Below are 20,170 nucleotides of genomic sequence, written 5' to 3'. Positions count from 1 at the left end.
CCTTACAACTTATCTTCCTCTCACGGTCTCTAAGCACTGGCCACTTTACCTTTCTGGCCCTTTGCTTCAGCTTGATTCCTCCAGGCAATCACACCTGGTTCTCGCTAATGCCCTTTCAGAGTTGTATAGGCAGAGGCATTTTCCTCAATTTCTGGAGGTGAGAAGTCATGATACTTCGTGCTGTTTAGTAGTCTTCCGGGGCAGGCTGCTCTGAGCACAGTATTCCCACTGTGAAGAAGGACCGCTGCTCCCTCTGCCTTCTGTCCTGTTGACAATACTGCATTCTTGAACGCCACCAGAGAGAAGGAAGGTCAAGAGATACCATCCAGGGGTTGTGAGCTCTGGGTTTCAAATTATATAAAGCTGCTCTGACTTACCCATTCTACTCTCTGTCCTGTTCTGAGATTTGAGAGATAGCTTTCATTCCTGTTCTGCAATCTAAATACCCACATGACAATAATTATATGTTTTAAAGAAGAAAGACAGAAAGGCCTCAAAAGAAATAGCAGCTAAGAAAAACAACAGAGCAAAATTTTCTTTTAAGACATGATGGTAGGTGAGATAGTTGGGAAGCAGACAATGAGCTTTGTTATATGTGAGCTATAGACTGTGCCTTCTGGAAGTCACACTGAAAACAAGCTTTGTCGTACATGCGCTACAGACCGTGACTTCTAGAAGTCACACTTAGATGACACCTCGAATCAGCTACACAGCTCCCTCCACTCTTCTCCAGGTTAGGTGAGTCATAACCTTAAATAAAATTCGTCATTCAAACTCTGTTTAAGATTTGGTTCAAAAGCAGTAATGCCAGCCTCAAGGTCCATAGGCACAGAAGAGAAGGTAGATATAAAATAGACAATATCAAGGACAGTTTCTCTATTCATTATCCCAAGTGCATTCTCCATGGCTGGGTGATCAGCATGCACGTCACCACCACTCCCAACACTGTTTGCTTGAAGGGATTTTATATCAGATACACAGGGGGTTTTTAATTAAAAATAAGTGAAACCATTGCATTTTAGTGGTGTGGATAGCAAAGGTGTTGCATGAAGTTTTTTAAAAACAGAAACATATCTATGAGGAGATAGATTCATAAATCAAGTAATGAATAGCAGTTACTCATGCAATCAGTCTAATAAGAGATCTAAGTAAGCTAGATATCGTCGCATAATCTAGCAAACCAAGCTTTTTTGTACCTAAGGTTAACCTGGGCTACATAATAATACCCTGTCTCAAAAGCAAAACAAAACACAAAAGAATTTAAAGACAGGAAATTATCTTATCTCATTATTCAAGGCATAGTCACTTCCAAAAGACAACAATACAAACAAACAAACCGACTAAAAGATCTCTAATACTACATTTGAAACCCTAACATGATATTTTCCCCTCTAAACCATTTTGTCCATTTTTGAGCTCAATGCTTTTCACAATCCTGGAAACTAGCATAGCTCTCCTCCTGAGACTTTTAGAGCTTCTTGCCTTCAGCAGAGAGAGGGAAGACGAGTGCCTGCTTCTGGATCCGCGCTGGCCTCACAGTCTCTCACTTTCACGAGTCCACCTGTCTCCAGGTACAGACAATGGAACTCCTTATTCAAGGATAGATTCTGAAAGCAATGGCCAAGGGAAACTAAGCAGAACAATAAGCAAATAATTCGTCTCCCACAGACACCAACACTGTTCAGGAGACCTCTCACTTACACCCCAGGCTCTTCTGAGACCATGCGGCTGATGTCCCAGGATGCTCTTCGGCAGGTGCCGTGTGTTTCCATGCTGCTTAGACCCCAGTCTAAGGGCTTCCTTTTTAGCTTTCTGAAAGGTATTTTCCCGTTTCCTGATGTAGGGACGCCTTCATGGAGGCTGAATAGAGAGCATACTGTGAGAGACTGACACCTGCGGCCTTGACAGAACAGCAAGAGTCTGAGTGTAGCTCAGGGGCCCGATTGGACAGGAAGGATGTTCCGTGGTGCCATAACAAAGGGGTACATTTGAATTCCCATCCACTTTCTTGCTTTGATTAGTTGAATCAGTAACAATGAGAGAAAGACCTGAGTATCTGAGTAGGAATATTTAAACAAAACGTTTTATTCAAAATACTGTAAACCAAACCGAAAAGCTGCATTTCTTGGGTCTGACTTGGACATTCAGTACCATGTGGCTGTTGCCAGGAATGGGTTGCCTGAGGAGCTAGTATCTCACTGATAAAGCCCTGTGGACTGTTCCATGTCTTTGAATTATTGTATAATTATTCAGAGTAAAACTAAGTAACTCTTCCATTGTGACACTTGGGCCTGGGAACCCTTTTTGTTGTGGATAAGTGTAGAGGAATAACCTGGTGCTTCGTTTCTCTCCCCCTTCAGCACCCCAGTAATAGCTGCGGGAGAAGAATTTTATATGCTTATAGTATATAGCTGAGTGTTACAATATGTGGAAACATTCTAAAATGATGACCACTATTAAGCTAGTTAATACATTTATTAAACTTGGACATAAGATCCTTTGTGGTCTCAACCAATCAAGAGGGTTTTAAGTGAGGTGTGCATCAGCTAGATAGTGCCTATGCATTCCGCCAACAGCCTAGATAGCACCTAACAAAGACTGTTCGAAGACTGAGTAATATTTGATTTCACAGATATATTAACCTATGACGTGATGCATGTGTGTGCTTCTGTGTATGTGTGTGTGCCTGTGTGTGTATCTCTGTGCGTATGTGTGTCTGTGTGTGTGCCTGTATGTGTGTGTCTCTGTGCATGTGTGTCAGTGTGTGTGTCTCTGTGTCTCTGTGTGCATGTGTGTATCTCTGTGTGCATGTGCCTGTATGTGTGTCTCTGTGTGTGTGCATGTATGTGTCTCTGTGTCTTTGTGTGCATGTGTGTGTGTGTGTCTGTGTGTAGTATAGGGTTTTCCCACTCATTTGTCAGGGAATACTCAGGCAAAGTCTGTATCTTAGCTCTTGTGAATCATGCCAGAGCACACATGTGAGAGCAGACACCGCTTTGATTTCCATTGGACATATTCCCAGAAGTAGGATTGCTGGATCATATCATAGTTCTATTTTGAGTTCTTTGATGAAACCCCATACTGTTTCCCGACATGGCTGTACCAATCTACACTCCAATCAACAGTGTACAAGGGCATCCTTTCTCCACACATTTGCCAGCACTTGTTAGAATCTGTCTTTCTGACCAAAGCCATACCAAGAGATCTGCGGTGACGGCCCATTTGTCATTTGATCTGTCCTTTGCTGACAATTGGTAATGCTGGACACTGCTCCACATAGCTGTTGGCCATCGTGTGCCTTCTGAGAGATGTCTCCACATATCCCTGGCTTTTACTGCTGGTCAGTGAATGCCCTGACATATCTGGATATTAACCCACAATTAGTTATGTTTTTTTAGTGTTTTCTCCCATTCTCTAGGCTGTCTCTGCACTGTTAATTGGTTTTGTTTGCTTTAGCCCCACGTTTCCGATTTTACTTTACTGTCTGTACTTTGGGAATCATTTTCCAGGACAAGGTCAAGTTAACGTTCATGTGGTTTACGATCCCCTTTCCCAATTTCTGCCTTACTTTTGGCTTCACTTACTTTTTGTGTATGAGGTGAGTGGGGTTTAATTTAACATTTCTGCATGTGTAATCTCCAGTGTTCTGTGTCCAGCAGGACCCTTAAGCAGGAAATCACACTGGACTGTAGCTTAGGACCTGATAAGGCATATGGACATTTGTGGAATTATTAATTTGATAAATCCCAAATAAAATGGCATTGCAGTTTTCCAACATAATTTATTTGCAGGATTGATAACTGTTCTCATGATAACATTTTAAAGCAAGAATTAGGAGTAGAGCGAGGATGATTCTGCCAATGCAGAGGCTTCTAAAGATTATTTATCCTAAATTTCTCCCTTTTATCCAGGGTCCTGGAGTCAGTTATGGTATGTCTGGATTGGGTTTTTAGCTGGTTTAATGATGCTCTCAGTTAGAAGGCTCTGCAGCTGGTGTCCCATCCTCCCAGCTTTTGGAGTCTCTATCCCTCTTTATTCTCAGTTATTAAAATGTCACTGATACTGTACCAGAATAATACTGATTTTCACTAAGACATTTTTTTCCTTACATTTAGCTTTGCTGTTTTTCTGATAGGCCTCGCTGTACCCCAGGCTATCCTAGTACTCCCTATGTAGCACATACCCTGGAACTCCCTCTGTAGCCCAGGCTATACTAGACCTTGTCTCAGAAAACCAAGCCAAATCAAACCTACCACTGTCTCCTCGCTGAGGTTAGAGCTGTCCATCTCAGTTACCCCCAGCTCCATCGCTTTCCTATTCCTAGTTTTGTCTGTGACACCGCCATATTCTACCCCTCTTCCTCTGATAGAATTGTTTGTCTCCTTTCTTTCATTCTTTTCTTTGCAGTGCTGGACACTGACCCAAGGCTTGCTGTAGCTGCTCGAATGCCGTGTGGCTGAGCTCTCATACAACTAACCCTCACCCCTTCCTGATGGAAAATCTCATGGGCCTGTAGAAAAAGTGTTTATAAGATGAGTTTTTGAACATGATTATTTTGCTAGTTTGGAAAGTGCAGCCCTAAAGTCTCTCTCTCTCTCTCTCTCTCTCTCTCTCTCTCTAAATATATATATATATATATATATATATATATATATATCTGCTTATAGATGTATCAGCCTTGCATGTTTCTATTTTTGACTTTACACATAAGTGCAGGAATGAGTTGATGGTCATACATTGTAGCACATGCCCAGCGTAGCCTGGCAGTCAATGTCAGGTTTTGGTAAAGCCATTATGTTGTCTGGGGTTTCTGTCCTACTCTGTTTCTGCAATCATTAAGTCCCAAAGGAATCACACAGAGGTCTACCTTAGGTTATAAACTGATTGGTCCATTAGCTCAGGCCTCTTATTAACTCTTATAACTATATTAACCCATTATTCTAGTATATGTTAGCCACATGGCTCAGTACCTGTTTCAGCAGGGCAGTCACATTTTGCTTCTTCTGTGGCAGGGTCACACTGAAGACTAGATTTCCTTCGTTCCTGAATTTTCCTGTTCTCATTGTTTTGCCTCTACTTCCTATCTGGATGTCCCACCTATACTTCCTGCCTGGCTACTGACCAATCAGCATTTATTTAATATATAATTGACAGAATACAAACCATTCTCCCAAACCACCAATACAATGCACCACTCAAGCACTTTGGAGCAGTCTCTCATTGATGCCAGCTTCTTAGGTTCTCAGAGTACCTGTCCTTCCTACATCTCCAAAGCTTCTAACCAACAGTTGATGAAATGGAAGTGGAGATGGGTGTGACAGGCCCTGGCTGCTCAGCTGAGAAATGTGAGATTCCTAATCATTTCTATTCCCATCCCTTTTCTGCCTTTGCTGTTGTTTCTGACTGATGGATTTCTTGATTTTCCCAATTCCCCTTACCATAACTTGAACTGGCAGAGACAGTGGTGGATAAGAACATTTATATTAATGTAAATTTTTACTGTATTAATATGTTCTTCTGCATATGTAGATTTTATTTCTTAAGACAGGACAGTATTTATTATTTTTCATTTTGTACTTTACTATGGAATCACAGAGCTAAAATGAGGCCTTGTTGACTATTATTTTAACACATAATGGAGATTTAAGAATTCAACTTGCATATGACCTAAATTGTTTTTCTTTGTTGCTTTATGTTCTCTAGTATAAGTTATGTAAGCCTATTGCACAGCACCAAAATATCAATTTTGAAATGACTATTAAAAAATGAGGCGATAGCCCAGTAGGAGAGACCAGGTCTTCCATCTTATGACTGAGGGTCCAACTGCAAACACCAAAACTCCGAGAGTGAACCATGAAGAAGCTCAAACATGTCTTTATAGCAAATGGATGGTTTGTGCATGCAAACAGTCCTATTATGAGCTATGATTATGGGAGATTTTATTGGTCAGGTACTTTGAAACCTTCATAGGATCTGTACATGGGCCTATGAAACTGATGTCAGAGGCTTCTTCTCCACAGGTGGTATTAGTATCACATTTTATTTGCATGTTTGATTTGTATAAATATCTGTCCTTCTCCTAGGATTAAAAATAAATACAGTTTTTGGTTGTGCACAAACTTAGAGCAGTTGCACACAGGAAGCTGCCGTACTGGTTAAGGCACCCATGGAATTTATGACAATTAGTTGTAAATAGCCATTTTCTACACCCAGTCTGTTTGCCACAAGCAAATGCTTTATCATTAATGTAGGCTATTTTTCCCACAAGACAACAATCTTAAGAATATACTTTCACACCATGCTCCTTTATCTATAGAAATTCATTCTAAAAGAACACTTTGAGCATAAAACCTAACAGAAAAACGGAACTGTTCTCAGATGTGAAACAGTATTAAGCTTTATCAGAAGCCTGGAAGAAATCGAGTCACGCCCCCAATAGTGAAATGTGGAAACTGTATCCCACCAATGCCCAATAGTGAAATATAGAAACTGTATCACATTAACCCCCAATAGTGAAATGTGGAAACTGTATCACATTAACCCCAATAGTGAAATATAGAAACTGTATCACATTAACCCCCAATAGTGAAATATGGAAACTGTATCCCATCAATGCCCAATAGTGAAATATAGAAACTGTATCACATTAGCCCCAATAGTGAAATATAGAAACTGTATCACATTAACCCCCAATAGTGAAATGTGGAAACTGTATCACATTAGCCCCAATAGTGAAATATAGAAACTGTATCACATTAACCCCCAATAGTGAAATGTGGAAACTGTATCACATTAACCCCAATAGTGAAATATAGAAACTGTATCACATTAACCCCCAATAGTGAAATGTGGAAACTGTATCCTATTAATGCCCAAAATGTTGTAAATGCTTTGAAATAACAAATGCTTATTTTTAACCATTTTTAAACTTTAAGTATATCTTATAATATCTCATTTTAAGATTATGGGTATAAAAATGCTTATAAAATATTTTAGGGGAAGTAGCAAATAAATGTATACAGAAACTACAACTACATCATAAAAATTCTATCTCTGAAACTCTATACATGTGTACATACAAAAGGGTTGGAATACACACATGTAATATACATGTGTATGCATATCTTTTCAGGAAATTCAATAAATCACACAGATAACATTTAGGAGAATCAGTAATAGTTTTTTTCAATGTCAAGATCCTCATATTTAAATACAAATATGTTCACAGAGAAAGCTCTTAACTTTCATACAATAGGCACAGTATGATTCTCCCATTGTACATATTAAGTTAAATCATAGCACTATCTTCCACTCTATATAGTATCATCCAAAAACTAATTTTTGAGTACTATTTTTTATAAAAATGATTAATTGGAATGTTTTATTATTTTAATGAACAATGATGAAGCTTAGCAGAACATTACCTTGTTCCAAATAAATGTGACATGACTGTACTCACTTGTTACTCATTTTTAATAACTAAAATGTAATGTCTGAATTACATAATAATAATGTCAGTGCATACCTTTGCTTACCTCCAGGCCCTAGGGATGGTATAACATGAGCATAAGTGTTTTCTGTTTTTATTAATAGTATTTGTCAGGTTGTTATATTGAAAATATAAAGTGTTTCACCTTTGAGTTTCTGTTCAGTGGTAACAGGGTATGGTCAACTCCCAGTTACTTTGGTATTGCATGATCACAGGGCAGATCCCTTCCTTTTGAAACGGTGTGTGTTACTAATGATGCTCTTTCTTCGTGTAAGCATGCTAGAAAAATGTATTTGCATTTAAAGAAGCCAATCCATTTTTATGAACTAACTATTGAAAAATAAAGTGCTTAATTTGTGTGAGTTTGGTCTGGTTATTTCTCCAGTCTTTCAAAAATTGTTTCAACAGACTAACAAATCAGTGAATAGGTGAATTTGATTTAGGTTTAGTCTAAATATTCTGACTGGTGCCAAGAGCTTTAATTTAAAGACATTTCCCTCCAAGAAACATAGACGTACCAGATCCACACTTGCTGTTTTGTTAACAGTCTGTTGCTGGTTAAGGTTTGTAATCCCAAAATCTTCTGCCAGAGGCTTCCTGGTAACATCAAAGACCTGGAAAAGCACAAACAAAAGCACAAATAAGTCCAAAATAGCATCATACATGCCCCCTCCCCCTCCCCCACCTGATCTTCACACATGCCCCCCCCACACACACACACCCGCCTGCCCTGTTCTGTACATGAAAATTCATGTTGCCATTATTGAGGTCACTTGAATGTGCTAGACCAGCCGGACCTCTTAGGTGATAGTAGATTTGTTTTGGATCATATTTTCATTGATAACTCACTATACCCCTTCTGGTCATAGGCAGTGGCCTCAAAACTGTGACTGTGTTTTCATGACTGCACATCATACTTTGACAGTTGTGCCATGTCCATTCTCTCCCTTTTGGAATGTATACATATACATATGCTTGCATTTCCCTGCATTGTTTGGTATAGATTAAAATTCACCTGGCTGATGATGATGCACTCCTTTAATCCCAGGACTTGGGAGGCAGAAGCAGGCAGATCTCTGTTGAGTTCCAAGTCAACCTGGTCTATGGAGCAAGTTCCAAGAGAGTTAGGGCTACATAAACAAACCCTGCCTCAAAAAAAAAAGAAAAGAAAAGAAAAATCTAAATCACTGAACCCCAAGCTGCTCTGTATTTTTCTCCTAATTCTGTAGTGTTCAGAATTTTGTTAATAATGCTCACAAATAATTTGATACAGGTGTTACAATTCTTGGTAGCTATGTTTTAGGACTAACCTTTTCCACTTGCAGAGATTATAATTTGGTACAGATGTTACAGTCCTTGGTCGCTATGTTCTAGGACTCACCTTTTCCACTTGCAGAGATTATAAACACAACAAAGTCGCTTCGCCAAAAGATGCATTTTTAAAAATTATCCCCACGTCTTTACCTACAGTTGCTGTTCTCTGTCTTCTCTCATCCTCCTCTGTCTGTGTGTATTTTACTATGTAGAAGTCAATGTAGGACATTTACAAAATCAAGCGACAAATGGAAAATAAAATTTCTATTGTTTCAGTACAAAGAGATAAATGCTATTAACATTGTAAAACACTTCAGATTTTTTCTATACTGTTAATTATTAATTACAGAATTCCAATCATAAATGTTCTTATGATTTTAGTATATTCTAGTGATTCATTATTATATCATGTGATATGCAATACATATAGTAATATGCACTATACATATATTACAATTTGCAATGTAAAAAAAATGTGTCTTTGAAAATTTTAACATAGTCCTGTAACTTCAGTCCTGATTGCATTCTGGCATCTGACTGCATGTTGAGAACTAGATGCCTTGAGCTCCATGTCTTAGACGATTTACCCTCAAGGTTCTGCTTGCTGAAGAACAGTTATAGTCCCCATGCACGTCGGCTTCCTTACAGAGCCCTGAACACTGCATGTAGTTGGAAAAGCATCTGGTCTCTAATCTTCTGGTGCAGGCAGACTCCTGGTTCCTTCAGAGAATGACCTGTTGTGGCATATTCTGTGTGTGTGGTGGAAGTGATGGGAAGGATTACACTATAAAGCTATGCATTTATAAATATTTTAAAATATATTCCAAGTATTGCATTGGGCAGTACAATGACTTGAACAGTGCCCTGCACTCTATGTTCATTTTTAATTTTCTGAATCAAGACAGAATTAATTTGTGTCAATGGATTTTATTTAAATAATCATTGAAATAGATGCTATTTTTTAATAATTCTAACTGTAACTGTTTTCTCCTCATTTATTTGGAAGAAAATGTTTTTAGAAATGAGAAAAATATTTTTTTTTCTATTTGACGTATGTTGTGTATGTCATGATAGGCTTCACAGCACATTAGCTTAGAAAAACCCAGCTTTTCAGGGAAATCTGCTATCTCCAGACTAAGCGCTAAAGTAAATATTTTAAGTTGAGCAGCAATGCCAGAAACCCCAGGAAGGGGAGGGGTCTTTACTGATGTCAGTAACTGGACACTTAAGAGGCCACTAGTTTTGTTGATGCTGTGGTTGCTTGGTTGGTTGGTTTTGTTTTTTGAGACAGCTTCCTTCTTTAGCCAGGCTGTCTTCAAATTCACAATGTAGCCAAGAAAACCCTTAAATGCCTGATCTTCCTGCCTTTTTCTCCCAAGGATAGCTTTATATACATGCGCTGAGCACCTGACAATGTGTTGTTCCTTAATTCAGAACTAAAAAAAGCGTAAGTGAAAATCCACGTGTTGATCTTTTTCTCTACAGTTGATTCCCTTGTCATGTGTTTGCATCATTGCATTATTGCTGCCTTAGCCAATGACCAAGAAAGATAAGGATGGCTCCTGCCTGTAGTGGCAGTACCTGAAGCAACATATTGCCACAGGTGCAGGGCCTGGCACTGAGCCAGCAGTATGAACACCCCAAAGAGAGCTGTAGTTCAGAACCCTGGGGCAGCAGCCTTTCAGTGAATAAACTTGGCGTTTCATTTACATCCTCAATCCACGATGCTGAAAATTTGGTTCTTCTACTCAGCACTACAATTGGATAAATAAATAAATAATAAATAGTCATCTTACACATAAATCAGGGAGAGATTGTCTTGTTTCATTCTAGGGCAATCTTCAAGGTCTCATAATTTAAACACATTCAAACAAATAATGCATTTGTTGTATTTTGAAGGGAGAGGAGAGTTTTATTATAGTAAAGTGCCTAAACTTGTTTCTTTAATATGAAGACAGACAGGATCCCACTTAAACATCCAAAAGAATACTGGCACATAATATCAAAACGTACTCACAGGACGACGGGTAAAGAAATGGCTCAGTGGTTAAAAGAAGGTATTGTTCTTGAAGAGAACCTGAATTTGTTGCCCAGCCCTCACGTTGGGCACCTCAAAACCACCTATAATGCAGCAGCATCCTCTTACAGCCTCTGTGGGTACCCACACTCTGTGGGCACATTCTGCTGCAAGATATCTGGCACCCTCTTCTGGCCTCCACAGGAACCACACTCATATAGGCATGCACACATATACAAAACTAAAAATTTAACAAACCTAAGCACCAAATTCTTTTTATGTATCTTACATCTAGTTCATTGCTGGAAAAAAAATCAAAATATATTTTCCTTAAAATCTCTGCATTCCATATAAGTTGACTTGCCTTGTACTTACAGTGAAGAAATTTTCTTGTTAAGTTGCATCTCTGCCTTCCCACAGTGTAGAAACAAAACTTGCTTCTCTTTCTGAGAAAGTTACAAGTTAACTCATTTGCCCAGACTGTGGGGACTCTGAGTCATAAAGGACTTGGCTGTAATTTAAATTCCACTAATCACTAGTTAACAGTGTGCAGGCTAATTATTCTCACTGCTGAAGGGGATAATAGAAGCTGCCTCATGGGTTATTATGAGAATTAAAGGCGGTAGCATTCCTTCCCTAAGCCTCCCAGGCCTGTGTGTTTCATATAACATAGATGGGGCCACATTGTTAGTGCCTTTTCTGCTCTTCGCCTGCCTCCTTTTTCTGTGTCTCCCACAACCTGACTTCTAAATAATGCAGTAGAAACTGTAGGAACACCAGCGTTACTGCCCAGATGCACGTGCTACGGAATTAACTCAGCGGTGAACTTAGCATTCCATCTCCAGCCTTTCCTCTCCATTAATCGTCTTCTCCAGCCACACCAGCGAGCGTCCACCAGGGCACTGGGCTAACAGTGAAGCCAGTTATGCACATGGGCACTCCAGCAGAGTTTCGACTTCTCTGCTTCATTCTTCCCCCTAAGCCTAGATGGAACCCATGTTGCTCACAATTCACTCACTCCAGTCGTGGGCCAAACAGTGACTGCCATCAGGACCTGCCACAAAGAGGGCAGTGGTTCAATAAAATCCTTAACTCTATTTATAGCCCACTTGAAGCAATCACTCTCTATAGAGCCCAAGGAGTCCTAGAAAAGGGACATCAATTCACAGGCCACAACACTCAGCAGGGCAATCGGAGGGAGGAAAGAGACAGCTAACTGCCCTTTCCCCAGGATTCCACAATATACAAAGCATTTTGACCCACACATTGTTCCACCACCACCCCCATCCTAGGAAGTAGACAAAGCAGATGCTGGCAGCAAAGACTGATGCCTAGGAGGATAAATACACAGCAGGTGAGGAGCAGAATTTGGAGGGTGGGAGAAGCGGCTAAAGGGCAGCGCTAGCCTCTCATTCATGCAATCATCCTATAGTTTGGTAAATAATTATTTGCCTGTAAGGAAAACCGTGTCACTAAGAAGAAAATATGTTTCATAAAACATTCAAAGGCCTAAAATTTTCCTCCTTCACTCACTTCAGAGAAAATGAAAATAGGAGAACTAAAAATTTGAAACCATCGATCGAGAATCATCTACAACAATAATTGTATCAGTCTTGAGCAAACTTGTACATGGTATAGAAAGGCCTTCTTGAAGCCTCCCAGTATTGAAATATGTGTGTAAGTCAAGACCGCTCTTGAAAAGGAATGGTAAGAATTTTTACGAGAAATTTTAAATTCATTCTGTCAGCTTTATAAAAAGCCCACATCATTACTACTTCTTTAGCGTGGGTGATTGCTGCATAATTCCAGCATGTGCCTCAAATAAAGATTCGATACGAGATAGTATGAACCAAAAATATTTTTCTCTTAAAAGTACTATTTGATACAGGCAAATGTTTTAATTGTATCAGATTCCTCTTAAACTTTGTTACCTGGAAAATATCAGCAAAACCTTAATTGCTTGAAATTTTTAAAAGGTGGCTTCTACTTAATGAGTGTAACTGCACTGGTACCTGCCATTGCTATGTGCTGTGTGGGGGGGGGAGAAGGGAGGAGGAGAGGGAGGAAGGGAAGAGAGAGAGAGAGAGAGAGAGAGAGAGAGAGAGAAGGAGGGAGAGGGAGAAAGAAGGAGGAGGGAAGGAAGGTCAGAGAGAGGGAGGGAGGGAGGAGGGGAGAGAAAGAGGGATGGAGGGAAGAAGGAGAGAGAGAGAGAGAGAGAGAGAATTGCTTGAAGCATGCCTCTGGGTTGACTGATTGGCTCTATGCCATTTAAGAATCTCAGCTTCACTGTTCTCTGACCTCCTATTGTCCCAGTTCTGATTTATGGGACTTAGACTCTCTCCAAAGGCAAGGTGTCTGGAGTTTAGGGTCCTTGCTTCACAGCCCCTCCCCTTAACACTCCCCCACCCTCGTGCCCTCCCCTTTGCTCGGGTTCACCTTGTAGAAATCTTGCAGAACTCAGCATTTTTCACCTGGGCTCAGTAGCCGGAGAGTCCACTAGAGCTGAGACCAAGCCATGGTTTCCATTCCTGGGTGATGGAGTCATGGGAGAAACTGCGATGAGCAAACACAGTGGGACCTGAGCCGGCTGCAGTGTGCACTAAGCCGCTCAAGACAGAGCAGCTGCTCAGTCTTCCAGCCTGCATCTGCCACTGACCACTGAAGTGTGTGTTTGTGCAAGGTGAGAGCGGGGCTTTCCCTTAATTTGGAGACAAATTGCCAGGTATTGCCGTTGATTGTGCTTGATAATTTGGGGGGATGTGTATCACTGACAAATCTAAATTGTTGATTGTGGGGGCTCTGTTTGTGCCCTGGTTCATCCTCAGAGTCCAATCAGCTCCCCACCGTATGTGTCTGAATCATGGCAACAAACTGAACGTGGAGCTGCTCTCGGTCCCTGCAGCGTGACCGTTTAGTGCGTCTGCTGAGTTCTTTCCTTAATGGCTGCTGCCAAGTGTCGTGCTGGCCTCATACAGATTCCCAGTGCTAACTGGAAGGCGTGCTTTAGATAGACGTCTGAATTACTATTTTTAAAGTTCATGGTATGATGTATTCTTTGTTCGCCCACATGCTAAGCACCGAAACTTTCTAGAGTCTCTCCGATGATCTAAGAACAGAAGCAGTGTGGGGCTTCTGTGCATTTTCTTATCAAAATAAAGTTTCTGCTTGACCATGTGCGTGCGTGTGTGCATATGTGCGTGTGTGCATATGTGCGTGTGTGCGCGCTCATGTGTGCGTATGTATGTGAAAATACCTCAGAACCAAAAAAAAATTCAATAACATTTGTCTTCTGCTATGCTTCTGTCTTAACAGCATATAAGCTGTTTTTCTGAGCACATTTAAATTGTACAACTTTAGGTTTTGTGCCTACTGAGTAACACAAATACTGTAGTAGCTTGTGAAAGTATATGGGAACATAACACACATAACCCCTACGTTCTAACAACATGAACTAACCCACATTCTTGGGTAAACAGATGGCCCTTAATCCTTAGCCACTGCAGCATGCTAGCTACTACACCAAACCTGTAAAATCTATATATATATATATGGCTTCTTAGTGATTAAGTAAATATATAGGATATTTTTCATTCATGAGTCACATCTCAGAAAGGGGGAATGTATAGGATTCAGGGTTTGTTTAAGTAAGATTAGAAAATAATGAGGGAAGCTATTGAGTTTAAGTGACACTGTACTAAATTAAATCGCGATTGTGGAGGAGCAGTGAAGGACCCCACAGCCTCAGACGTTGATTTCTAATGAAAGAGCAACACCATGCCTAAGGGAATCCAGAGTCAGCAGAAATGTAGCCAAGAAAAAGTTCAGTAAAATATGCTGTCAACTTGAAGAATGCACTTGTCTGTACTAATTCTGACACAAAGAATAAAAACAATTAACACAATACCTTTAAACTGGTATTTTAAAATTAGTTTACATGTAGGTAGACTCTGAAAATGAACACAGTCCATATGTTTAACTAAAACTCAGTGCATTTAAACTTATTTTAAAGCAATCAACAAATAATATAAAATATTAAAATTGTGCATGCTGCTTTTGCCAGTTTAGCAGGATTTTTTGGAGGCCCAACTAGAATGTCATCTGTTTTCACATACATATGGATTGTTTAATGCCTTGGCCTCTCTGCTCATGGCTTCCTGCTTTCAGAATCTGTGTAAGACCCTGTGAACCTGACTCTACTGCCTGCAAGATTTCCATGTGAGTTAGAACAACACGATTCACGTCACAGTCGTAGCTGAGGAGTGCAGAGGCTTGATCATGGCTGTTCTGTGCTTAGGTTGGAACCTTAGCTCTACTGGGTGTCCACTGCTGTAATGCACACTTTGGCTAATTTGTTTTAAGTACTTAATATCCCTTCAGTTCCGTGACTAAAAAAGCCTTCTTATCCCTGTGATACAAGCACTGTTAATGTCCCTGCTCTCTGATGACATCGGGCTCAGATCTCCAAGTGTGGCCCATTTGTATCCGTGTTCATCTTTTATGCCAAAGGCTGGATCGCCATCCTGAATGAGGCGTACTCAATCTCAGCAGAGGAGACAGACCTTGAGTGGTAGCTATGCTTATTCCTTAGATGACCAGCTGGCTTCGTTAAAAGAGGTCCAGAAAATTTGTAGATTAAAGGCCGTAATCTCAAAGCATACACTAGCACACTAGCCTATTCAAATACATTTCCTCTAATGCAATTAAGCTACCTTAATAATGAACTATTTCTATGTGATAAATATCTAGATTTTTTTAAAAATGGTTGAATATAGCATGCAGTGTTCTTGCTCCCACAGTTTTCCTTTCAGATTTATACTTTTTAGTCTAGTCTTCAAAATTACTACTACATCCTTAATTTATAGATGACACTGTTTTTATTGGTATTCACTATCATTAAATAACCTACATTTCAGTGCGTAGTCAATAATGTTTTTACCCCTTCAGAACAGATGAGCCCTATCTTTGCTGATGTCAAGTGATCTCCTCGTTGTCTGAGCAAAACCTAGGGTGGCCAAAGGAAAGCATGGGGTATATGGTCACCATGCAGGCAGTGACAGTGTGTTGTGCTGGGCATGCCTACCATTAATGTGTGGACTTGTAAACCCACATGAATTGTCTCCATTGACAGACACAGTGTTTGGTTAAACTGAGTTGAGGATGATGGACATACACATGGCTTACTGCACTCTCGGGACTTTTATCTGGTAACTAGCCATTTAGTTCTATTCTACTTATTAGTGCCTTTCAAAGAAGCATAGTTTCCCATGCTATAGAACTCCTGAGACTTACTTCTGGGCTTCTAAGCAGTCCTAGTTATATTCAGAGAGGACACATGGAATCAGAGAGCAAGATATGACTATTTCCTTAGGGTATGTCTTTCTAAGGCCCGAGAATCACAAAGCCCCGTAGTAGAATTTGGGGCCATTAGTGTTTGCAAGCTAAGTAGAAACAGATGGGGCTCACAGTTCTTCTTTGGAGATATGGACTATGGGCATTTCTTGCATGTCTGATTAAGAGACCTTTCTTTTTTATTATTTTTTCTTTTGGAGACAGAGCTTCACAATGGCCAGAATGACCTCAAACTTACTAGAAACAGGGCAGTTTTGAACTCGGGTTCCTTCAACTTCCACCTCCGGAGTACTAGGATCACAGACATGACACCTTATCCTCCTTATGCAGTTTTGAAGTTAAAACCGGGGCTTCTTGCCACTAGAAAGCATTTTAGCAACTGACCTGAATCCTTAGCTTCTTGTCTTTTTATCTTATGTTCAATGACTTCTAAGGGAAAGGAAAAGGCAGTTGCCAGAAGATATACCTAGATTGTAGTTCTGGTTATACTTGGTTGTCACAGGAGGTATCCTGATGCCTGGGATCACAGCTGCAGTTTGTGGGGTTTTTTTTTCTGAATTTTGGCATAATTGTATATGTATGACATTTCTTGGGTATATAACTCGAGTCTAGATATGAAATTTGTTTTGCTTTCACGGTGTTTTTGGAGGTAATTCCATACATACTCTGAGGGGCTGTACTGTGACTGAAATTTGCCGTGGGAGGTCGTGGCTAAAATTTCCCACTTATGGTTGGTATTGAGATGGTGTTCAAGAAGCTACACTGTAGTGCACTTTGTAGTTAGTAGTAGTTTAGAAATTAAGGGTTTGGAAATTTGTGGTGTATATCGATGCATTATTATCAATATAATTCCTGTTTAAATATTTGAATTATTGAACTATCATATGCTTAAAAAAGGACACATCTTGTCCTACACACAATTTTTAAGAAAATACTAATTATCAATGAAAAGTTAATTTATGTAATAGCCCAAACATTCTCATCAATGTAAAATTCCAGGAGTCATGGATTCTGGGGCATATATCTGTGATATAGAGCCTCCTCAGCACATGTAAAGCTTGGGTTTCCACCCTGAGACCCTCACTACACACCCAGACTCTTACTAGCAAAGGTCATCAAGACAGCGCAATTACAACTTCACAATATTTTCATGGAGCACAGTCATTCTACACAAAAAAAGCATTGCCAAGTACTCAATGGTATATTGAGCTTTAAGAGGATGTCCAAATATTTTAATTTAGTATTTTTTTAAATTAATGAAAATATGCTTTTATTATCCTCTTTTGATGAAATATTTTAAAGATCATTATGCTTTGTGTGTTTGTGTAATGATGGTGTATTATGGGAAGTCCATCTCTTTCAGTTCTTGTCACCCTGCAAAATGGTGCCTCCGACAGGAGTCCTCAGAGCATGCCAGTGTACCCAGAGATACTATTATTTTGTAGTTATAAAGTATCATATTCGGTTGTTTCTAAGTTTTCTTATGAATCTGAAAAATGGGGAGAGAGTCAATAAGAGTATCAACCAAGGAGGACTCACTTGGTAAAGAAAAATAAGTGTCTGATACACAAAATAAATCTAAAGGAGTCAAAGACATAAAATGTAAAGCTGGGAGTATTGTAGAGCAGGAATGAGTGTGTGCCTACTTGCACATGGTCGGTGCTGTACCAACGTCTCTGAGCTGCCTTGAGCAGGACCGAGAGAGGCATTCCACAGTAGCAGGAAAGAGGGGTCCAACACTACCTTCTTCTGTGCTGACAGCGTGTTCCCTGTGCCTTTCAGGCCCCCGGGAACAAACAATGACAGAATCCTACAGTATGTTTTATACTAGAACCACACACATGTTTGGTGAAAATCCAAGGTGTTTCCTTGCTCATACTGTTGCTTCCTAAGTCTGGTTTTTGCCTGAAGTCTCACAGACAGATGTTTGCAGGATTCCAATTTGGGATTCTTGTTTGTGGGGCAATGGAATGAGGAGTTGTGATTTGTGCTTGGGTGTTCCAGTGGTATCAGGCTGGACAGCACTGAATCCCCAGCGATCAAGGGATCAGAGAGACCAAGCTGGTGAGCAGGAGGGCTTCAGCTGGGAAAGGTTTCTTTCATCTGAGCCTGTCATTTCTTATCTCTCACTTCCTGTTCCTCTGGCTAGTGTCTTTATCTGGGAATTCCCTCTAGTTCCCTCCCACGACCTCCCACAGCATCTCACACCACACTGTGACCTGGACCACTTATGTCATTCACGCTCAGTTCCTCAGCCTGGCAGCCTGTTTAGAACGATGTGCAATGTTCCCAGCAACAGATTAAGGCAAATCCGCAGAACCTCAAAAGCTGCGGCCACTGAAAGCAGAAGGTCACCTAGTTAGATCTGGAATTTCCGCCTGTGGGCTTGTACATAAATGGTTTTAAACATTTAAAAACTTATCTTTAACTGAAACTTGGGAGGAGCAACCATTTTCAAAAACAAACACCGATGAAATTAGTCAAAGTGGTGGGAATGAGAGTCGTGCGTACGGATGCTAAAATATCGATGTGGAACACTTGGAGCGTATGGTGGCAGCAGGGGGTGAGCTTAGTTATCAGAAATATTTACTACGAGCAATAAACACAGAAAAGAGGGGAATCTTGACCTCTGTTAAGAACCTGTTGGATGGTGATTTAGTCTCCACCGCCAATGCTAACACCATAGCATGCTCAGAAAGAGGCGTTCATCTATGTCTGATAGTGAATAAAGCAGAGAACAAGACGGAAAAAGCAGGATGAAGGAAAAGAAAGGAGTGCGTGAAAGCGTAGTTTTAAAATATCACCAAGACATCTTATCTGAATTCTTTAGGTCAGATTTACCTGTAATGTTAAAAACCCTCCCTGGTCCCCCCACCCCCGCCCCCGGCACAAGGCCACAACAAATAATGACGTGTAGATACACTGATTGCAGGGCTGCATTATCGGTCCATAGAGAGGCAAACCACAGGGGACTCAATGTGCTCGGAACACACAGAACATGATGCACCTCCTCAATCCGAGGGAAAGGAACGGAGTCCGTCTGGCAGAGACCCAGGCCTGAAAACAGGCCCCCACCTACAAGATCATTTGTGAAGGACAAATATTGATTGTTCTTTGCTTTATGTTGTATTTGTTTCGATAGCCCTCGCTCACTAAATGGCAATATCGTCTCTGTGTGAAAGCCCAGACTCTCGCATGTCACAAACTCCCCATCCAGACGGTAGCTATTAGCCTTCAGCAGGGAGGTAGTGAACCGATGCAAACCCATCCAAACTACATCCACCATTGCAACGGCCAAATGTCAGAAATCAGGTCTACCCACCTTGTCTTTCATTAATTTCACAATCATATTTTTGTTCATTTAAATGGAGGAACATTCAGATGGCGCATACCTGTAACCTATCACTTAAGAACAAATGGGCAGATCATGACTTCAAGGCTAGTCTGAACTACATAAGAAGTTTGAAGCTTGTGTGAGCTGCATGAAACCCTCTCTTAAAACAAACAACAACAAATAAAAGATCCAGTAACATTACCTAATATTCCAGAAGTTAGTCACAAAGTCTTTTGAGGAATGTGTTTGCTATGAGTCCGATTTGCAGCAAGCCATTACCGAGCTAGTGAGATTAGTTTAATAACCTCACCTTCTTCTTCTTTCTACTTCTTCTATTCCTCATGGAGACAAGGTCGCAGGTATTCTAGGCTGGCTATTATGTGTAGCCCAAGAGGAGCTTGAACTTCTGGTCCCCCTGCCTCCACCTATTGAATGGTGGGGTTACAAGCCCCAATCACCATGCTGTTTACGTAGCACTGAAGATTGAAACCAGGGCTTTACCTAGCACTCTACCGGCTGAGTCTCATTCCCAGACATCTCACCCATCTACTAATGGATGATATATTCCTTCTGCCTAGATTCATGGCACACTTACTAACTCAAATGGTGTGATCATCGGAGAACAAGTTTTATTTCTTTATGGAATGACTCAAAAAGAAAAGCAATT

At 40.4% G+C, this 20,170-nt stretch overlaps 1 protein-coding gene across 3 annotated transcripts in view; it reads left to right on the top strand.

Moving 5' to 3' along the window:
* Arhgap24 (Rho GTPase activating protein 24) overlaps window positions 1-20,170 on the top strand; it is a 416,575-nt gene that overhangs the window by 276,542 nt on the left and 119,863 nt on the right. Inside the window, exon 1 of one of the 3 annotated variants that reach the window (XM_085691578.2) lies at window positions 13,299-13,500. The exons of the other annotated variants lie outside the window; for them this stretch is intronic. The gene's annotated coding sequence lies outside the window, so the exon portion shown is untranslated. Of the gene's footprint in view, window positions 1-13,298; window positions 13,501-20,170 lie in introns of those variants that run through there. 3 annotated transcript variants of the gene reach the window in all.

Source organism: Myodes glareolus, chromosome 8, assembly GCF_982192425.1.
Source record: "Myodes glareolus chromosome 8, mMyoGla1.1, whole genome shotgun sequence".
NCBI lineage: Eukaryota > Metazoa > Chordata > Mammalia > Rodentia > Cricetidae > Myodes > Myodes glareolus.
This window is presented reverse-complemented; position numbering and strand designations above follow the sequence as displayed.